Genomic DNA, 8,440 nt, shown 5'->3' with positions numbered 1-8,440 from the left:
ATGGGTCATTCCACTCTGACAGTGCTAGCCCGTCCAAGGCAGAGTAAGTGAGACACTAATAACCTTACAGACTGGCTGTAAAACTTTACACATTTCAAATGTGTGTAAAGAGTGTCTTAATAAAATGTAAGAGTATCAAGGTGTGATTTTGTTGAAAGCAAAAATTCCGGAACACCAAACTAAAAGAACCAACGTCTACACTTTAATGTGCGTTTGGCCTCATGCCTTAATGAAACTGCTGGCTCTGCTGATGACAGCAATGGGGTAACCGTGGTTACTTAAGCAAGCAAGCCAAGCTTTGAGTGACATCATACATTTCTCTATTGGTCACGTAACCCTCACCACCTCCCACTCCCTCAAATATCACATCATTCACACCTTGAGAGGCAGGTGTGTCACCCACAGGCTGGTGGGCGGGGCTGCTGAAGTGGTGCACAGCTGTCCAGCAGTCAGGTTCTCAGGTCACATCTATATTTAGTCCACTTGTGTCATTAATGAGATAAAGATACATACACAGACACTCACACGATGTATGTATGTATATATATATATGTAAAATATATTTGTCCTCTTCAAAGCCGACTCCTTGAGAGGGGCTGAGACTATTTCACATCTCCTGTTAATATTTCAGACTGACCATCTGTGATTTCACCGCTGACACCAGGAGGGACCGGCCATCTCTTGGATTTATGTAAGCATCTTGCGTGTAGTTAACATAATTGCCTCATGCTTTAAAGTTAAGTGTAACTATATAGTGTAGAAACGACATGATATACAGAGAGATTAATTTGTTCATATCATGTTCAAGTGAAGTAAGTCAATAATATAGCAATGTTAAATCTTGCGACACCCTCCCAGTCTGAAATTTCATGTTTTTATCTTGAACGTAATAAAATCATGTAGGATCTGTATGAAATTCAAGAACTTAATTTGTTCTTGTTTAGATGTCATGATACAATCTAGTGAGAGTGGTAAGTTGCTGGACTCATGAAATTCACAAGATCGCACGAGATCTCAAACTGCAGGGAAATCACCAGGGTAATAAGAGGCAGACAACTACACACACACACCACGTGTATGCTATCGCTATTTATTGTGGTTTAACCTGTCAAGGACAAAAATGTATAGAAACTTCAGCATCAAGCCTTGAAATCATAGCTTTCCTACTTTTGTTAAGCCTGGATTGGTGGCGTGGTGATTAGTGCTGTTACCTCACAGCAAGAGGGGCCTTGGTTCAAATCCACAATCTGGCTCGTTTGCAGTGGTTTCTCTCTGGGTATTCAGTTAAAAGTCATGCAGTTATTAGATTTAGGTTAATTGGTGATTCTAAATTACCTGTGAATGTGACAAATGGTTGTTTGTTTCTATGTTATAGACTGGTGAGCTGTCCAGGGTGTACCCTGCCTCTTAACCTATCACTTCAGGGTTATGCCCCAGCCCCCCCCTGCAACCTGGATGAGGATAGTCATTGTAAATCCATGCAATTTTTAGGTTGAATGACCAGACTCTAGACTTTGTTGAACATTATGTAATATGAAGACAGCATGTAGTATTTAAGTGACCAAGTAGTACTGGGGTAAAAGTTATTGAATAGTGTTGAAATAAAATGACAAAATTGTGAAGCATTACAATATTCCTAGAGCTCAACTTACTGCATCTAAACATGTTTCAATTGCATTTTATCAACACAAAATGCACATGTTCATTGAGTATGAATAAGTTGTGTTGATTTAACTCAGTTGCTTAAGTTTCAGCCAAAGCAAAACAGTTGTGTGCAACCAATGTCCACTATTGAATTAAGTAAATCCAACATCTGATGCCCACACAGTGGGGTGGTGGTTAGCACGGTTGTTCCACACCAAGAAGGTCCTAGGTTCATCCCCACCATCTGTGCGGAGCTTGCGCGTTCTGTCGATGTCTACTTGGGTTCTCTCTGGGTACTCAATTATATTAAATTTTATTTGTGCCAAATCACAACAACAGTTGCCTCAAGGTGCTTACTTCAGCATCCTCCCACAGTCCAAAGACATGCAATATGCGGTATTAGGTTAACTGGTGATTCTAAATTCCCCAGAGATGCAGATGGTTGGCTAACACTCTGTGTTAGCACTGCAACAGACTGGCAGCCTGTCCAGGGTGTATCCTGCCTTTTGCCGTATTGGAGCTGGGATAGGTTTCAAATCCTGTTACCATGAATTGGATAAGTTGGAGAGGATGGATGGATACAAGACTTTATAGTTCAAATGAACTCTCGTACATTTTGGCATTACAGAAGAAGTGTAATGCCAAAATGCATAAGAGTAATCTGTCTTTGCATTTCCGTGTTCCAAATACAAAAAGAGGTGGAAGCTAACCAAGCTGTGAAACCTTTGCTCACACCCTCAATGAATGGTCAGTGAGCTGGATGCTAACAGGTTTCCATTCCAGGGTTCAGACTGTCAATACTAAGTGGGTCAGGCTTGCAGAGTTCTTTGGCTACACTAATACACATTTCAAATTAAATGTCTATTTGGCTCGCTGCAACTTTGCTTCCCAGAATAAAATTCCATTAAAAGGGCAATAGGCTTGACATAGTGGAAGAGATCCAGCACTGAAAATGCACCAGTACATCTCACTTTGGTTTTATTTTTCAGCCTTCTGGGCTGAAAACTCAGAAATGCCAAAAAACTGTTTTGTGTAATGACTACTTGACCACAGGTATTTTAAGACAGAGATGTAGCACTCTCAGACTCTGAATTTCAGTCTATGGGATAATTTGGTAGCAGCAAATATTAAGTTTAATTCATATTTCTACAGCGCCAAATCACATCAACAGTTGCCTCAAGGTGCTTTATATTGTAAGGTAGACTCTACAATATTACATACAGAGAAAACCCAACAATTATATGGCCCCCTATGAGCTAGCACTTTGGTGACAGTGGGAAGGAAAAGGAAAGAAAAACTCCCTATTAACAGGAAGAAACCTCTTCAGAACCAGGCTCAGGGAGGGGCGGTAAAATGTGGCGGTAAAAATATAACATCCTGGAGAAAAAAGGAAAAAAAAGCTTTTGAACCTTATTTTGATACAGAATCACCAAACTTTAAGTGCCCTGAGTCATTTCATCTGAGGATACAACAAAGGTTAACTTTAAGGACATGACTTCTTTGATTAGCATACACCCCAACAGAACCCGACACTGATGGTAGCGTTTTGCTATGCTTCAGCTCCTCTTAACTTTATCACTGAACTTGACCTCACTAGCATGTTTCTTCTGTTGGTGCCTTTTTGGAGCTGCAATTACGAGTCAAGTAGTATCACCTGCTGTATGGAACAAACCATCCAAGACCATGTGCTCTTGGATGGTTTGTTCCATACAGCAGGTGATACTACTTGACTCGTAATCCGGTCGTAAAGTCTGACGTCACTAGCCGTGTCTGGACCTAAACTCCGCTGCAGGTCCATATATCAAACGATCACTATGGCATTACTGAGAGTTGAAAAACTGTCTAAAGTCTTTCATCTTTAATAAAATGATCAGCGTTCTGCTCTACCAGGTGTAACAATTGAGTTTAACATCCAGGCATCCATGAAAATGGAATTTATGACATTTAACGGAGTTAGAAGTTAGCAGGAAGTTAGCTCGCTAGCTTCTATCTAAATACAATATAGCATGTCCTGACTGCAGGGTTTTGGAAACAAATTAAAACGTACAGCTCTGTTATCACTTCCAAGACAGAAAACTAAACAGCAGTGACGTTTGTAGGGTTACTGAAGTTTGGCTAGCTGGTATATAATGATGTGCTACGTGACCGCTAGCGACACAGCTATGTTAGCATAATATAAACAAGCTAACTTTTTTTCCACTCGATAAAAGTTGAACGTGAGTGTTCTCGGTGGTCAGGAACAAATGTAATCGCATGGCAGGATGCTGTAAAAGGACCAAACTTCAGCCAGGAGAACAACTGAGATAATCTATCCACAATACGAGGTTAGTCATTCATATACTGCTGCATGGGCTGGGCTGTAGTTACATCCTAAGGTTTTAAAAACTGAGCTTAAATAAATGGTTAGCGGTAATAAAAGCCGAGGGAGGTCAACAGTGATCACTGACTGTTTTAGGAGCTTTTTGAGATTAAATAGAAGAAAATACATAACATTAAACATGTTAACAACACAAAAGCCATATTAAACACAGACTACTTTAGGCCCGGAAGTAGGATTCGTCACGTCATCACTTAATGACCGTATTGCAGCTCCAAAAAGGCACCAACAGAACAAACATGCTAGTGAGGTCCAGTTGAGTGATACAGTTAAACACAACTAAACATCATTAGCTGATAACTTGGCATCCCACACATATGGTCACTGGGTTTGCTGTAGCTCAGGAGGTAGAGCAGGAGGAAGGTTGGTGGTTTGACCCCTAGGTATTCCAGTCTGCATGCCAAATATCATTAAGCAAGATACGTAACCCCCAGATGGTCTCATCCACCAGAGTATGAAAGTGTGTGAATGTTAGATAGAAAGTAGTGCTTTTAATGAGGCATGTTGTATAAAGTATTTTGAGTGCTCTGGGTTATTAGAAAAGCAGTTTATAAGAATGGGAATTAATTCTGTGAGTCTGTCATTATTTTATTCGTATTACTTTCTTATCTTTTATTTTATTTTTATCTATCTGATTATTTTATTGTACAGTACTTTGGTCAACAGTTGTTGTTTTTAAAAGTGCTACATAAGTAAAATTGATTGATTGATTGAGTCCGATTACCATTTACCACTGCAGACTTAAAAACAAACAAACACAACACAGACAGAAGCAGCCAAAATACTACAGTTGAGCTTCTGGTACTGGGTATCTGTTATTTATACCTAGCACCAGATCATGAGCAAACGTGAGCACAGATTGGATTTTGTCTTGTCCTCAAAGTAAACCTCCAAATCCAATAACCATGGACACCACTTGTAAAGGTGTGCAAACAACAGACAGAAGGCATCAGTGAAGTTTCCCTGGGAATTTCCTTTTGTTATTCTTTAACATCTGCTGTATCTTTCTCTGTCTACATCGAACACAATGAAAACTTTTGCTCATTTATGCGCTTGATTATTGTTTGTCTCCGTGACTTCAAGCTTTCTAACTGTCCCGGCTGTACAGAAAGTGGACTTTCTAACTGTATGGTGCTCATTCGTTCGAATCATCCTGAACCCTTAAGGAATTATACAGTGCAACTTTTTTCTATTCATGAAGGGGAAGGATGGTTTTTAGGAAAAAGATTCTGTCATTTTTGGGGTGTGAGCAGGAGATTGATGCCACCTGGCCCTGGGACATTTCCTGATCAAAAATAGCTATTCCTGTACAGGGAGGAGTATTTGTTATTTCCAGAAAACATGGGTTATTTTTATGTGGATCAAAAATATGAAATAGAACTTCACAAGCAAGGAAGAAGAGATATTAAAGTAAATCTTGTGCTGGTGCTGGAAACCTGATTTTGGCTGCCAAAGTAAGGGAACTTCCCTGTGGCATGTTCTCAGGGTGCATCTTATGTGATCCAGAGCTCTGCTGAGGCCTGTGGGAGCCGGGGCTGTGGGCAGTCTGCTGGATTTCACTGGAACACAGTTAACGCCATCTGTCTCAGCAGCTAATCAGTGTCTCACAACTTCCTGCACTCTCCTTTTCTGTCTGCAGCTAGTGGGAAGCAGAGACATGCAAGAAATCTGCAGAGGCTTTTCTCTCCTTTAGGTGCTTTGTTTCTACAGATAACATCTGTTTTAGCTTATAACATGACAATATACAGATCATCTGCAAGTCTTTATTGAACTAAAACTTTATAACTATTTATCCTCTCTGCTCTACCTTATGGGGGAAGATTGTGTTACAACTGGGGCGAACTGTGCCACAAAGAGAAATTCAGACAGCACAGAGGATGTGTTGCAGAATGACAAAAGCACTCAAAGCACTTGAAGGACTTGATTTTCAGAACAAAAGCGTATACTTTTCCATTTGATCTTCCCCTTAAAGTATTCAGGCCTCTGCACAGACTTAGATAACCCCTGTAGAAGTCCTCGACAGTCTCTTTGTCTCAGCCAATATAAAGGATTTTTGATGGTAGACACTGCAGGGTGCATGTGCTGCTTGAAAGGGCTTCGTGGCAGGGACAGTGTGGCTGCTGGGAAGGGAGCACACCAGTTTTATACCTCCATCACTGTCATTTAATGAAGATGCATGTGTATGCAAAACTACAACAGAGCCCATTTTTTAAATCATACAAAGGTTTACCTTTTGACATGACTGTGAAATAAGCAGGAGTCAGAAATTTCAATAAAACATACATTACAGTAAGCTCATTTTAAAGCAGCTCTTATTTTGGCATTTCGATCCCTTTTTACGTTGGGACAAGCATCTCTGTCTATCTCAACAACTGTTTATCTAATCTACTTCAAACTGATCAAGTGAACTGTTAGTGCAGCGACTGCTCACTCGTGATGTCTTTCAGCAACAGCTAAAAGCTCTCAGCTTGAGGCTTCACAACATCACCAACCAACAAAGAACATCTACATCCATCTTTATATACAGTCTGTGGCTGTGACCACACACACACACACACACACACATACACACACACACACACACACACACACACACGTACATAACATAACAGTGGAGTGGACCCTAAGTGTAAGTTTGCTTACAGTGGGGCAAAAAAGTATTTAGTCAGCCACCGATTGTGCAAGTTCCCCCACCTAAAATGATGACAGAGGTCAGTAATTTGCACCAGAGGTACACTTCAACTGTGAGAGACAGAATGTGAAAAAAAAATCCATGAATCCACATGGTAGGATTTGTAAAGAATTTATTCGTAAATCAGGGTGGAAAATAAGTATTTGGTCAATAACAAAAATACAACTCAATACTTTGTAACATAACCTTTGTTGGCAATAACAGAGGTCAAACGTTTACTATAGGTCTTTACCAGGTTTGCACACACAGTAGCTGGTATTTTGGCCCATTCCTCCATGCAGATCTTCTCGAGAGCAGTGATGTTTTGGGGCTGTCGCCGAGCAACACGGACTTTCAACTCCCGCCACAGATTTTCTATGGGGTTGAGGTCTGGAGACTGGCTAGGCCACTCCAGGACTTTCAAATGCTTCTTACGGAGCCACTCCTTTGTTGCCCGGGCGGTGTGTTTTGGATCATTGTCATGTTGGAAGACCCAGCCTCGTTTCATCTTCAAAGTTCTCACTGATGGAAGGAGGTTTTGGCTCAAAATCTCACGATACATGGCCCCATTCATTCTGTCCTTAACACGGATCAGTCGTCCTGTCCCCTTGGCAGAAAAACAGCCCCATAGCATGATGTTTCCACCCCCATGCTTCACAGTAGGTATGGTGTTCTTGGGATGCAACTCAGTATTCTTCTTCCTCCAAACACGACGAGTTGAGTTTATACCAAAAAGTTCTACTTTGGTTTCATCTGACCACATGACATTCTCCCAATCCTCTGCTGTATCATCCATGTGCTCTCTGGCAAACTTCAGACGGGCCTGGACATGCACTGGCTTCAGCAGCGGAACACGTCTGGCACTGCGGGATTTGATTCCCTGCCGTTGTAGTGTGTTACTGATGGTGACCTTTGTTATTTTGGTCCCAGCTCTCTGCAGGTCATTCACCAGGTCCCCCCATGTGGTTCTGGGATCTTTGCTCACCGTTCTCATGATCATTTTGACCCCACGGGATGAGATCTTACGTGGAGCCCCAGATCGAGGGAGATTATCAGTGGTCTTGTATGTCTTCATTTTCTGATGATTGCTCCCACAGTTGATTTTTCACACCAAGCTGCTTGCCTATTGTAGATTCACTCTTCCCAGTCTGGTGCAGGTCTACAATACTTTTCCTGGTGTCCTTCGAAAGCTCTTTGGTCTTGGCCATGGCGGAGTTTGGAGTCTGACTGTTTGAGGCTGTGGACAGGTGTCTTTTATACAGATGATGAGTTCAAACAGGTGCCATTCATACAGGTAACGAGTGGGGGACAGAAAAGCTTCTTACAGAAGACGTTACAGGTCTGTGAGAGCCAGAGATTTTCCTTGTTTGAGGTGACCAAATACTTATTTTCCACCCTAATTTACGAATAAATTCTTTACAAATCCTACCATGTGGATTCATGGATTTTTTTTTCACATTCTGTCTCTCACAGTTGAAGTGTACCTCTGGTGCAAATTACTGACATCTGTCATCATTTTAAGTGGGGGAACTTGCACAATCGGTGGCTGACTAAATACTTTTTTGCCCCACTGTATACTCTATGTATCACCCCAAGTAGAAATGTTTAAAATCAAATTTATTTAAATATATACATATACATATATGTATATATGCTTTTTGTGAATTTGGTCTCAGTAACAAAAATCATATTGCGAGCTGCCGTCTCTGTGACTTTGCCGACTCTCCGCTGCAGAGTTAGAGTCGTGG

General features: G+C 41.2%; 1 long non-coding RNA gene across 1 annotated transcript in view; it reads left to right on the top strand.

Annotated features, from left to right (window-relative positions):
- Positions 1 to 3,840: 3,840 nt before the first annotated feature.
- Positions 3,841 to 8,440, top strand: part of LOC309706803 — a 32,756-nt gene continuing 28,156 nt past the window's right edge. The window contains exon 1 of the long non-coding RNA XR_014276801.1: positions 3,841 to 3,968. This is a non-coding gene — a long non-coding RNA (uncharacterized lncRNA). The remainder of the gene's footprint in view (positions 3,969 to 8,440) is intronic.

Source organism: Aulonocara stuartgranti (assembly GCF_965226115.1).
Source record: "Aulonocara stuartgranti genome assembly, chromosome: 5".
NCBI lineage: Eukaryota > Metazoa > Chordata > Actinopteri > Cichliformes > Cichlidae > Aulonocara > Aulonocara stuartgranti.
This window is presented reverse-complemented; position numbering and strand designations above follow the sequence as displayed.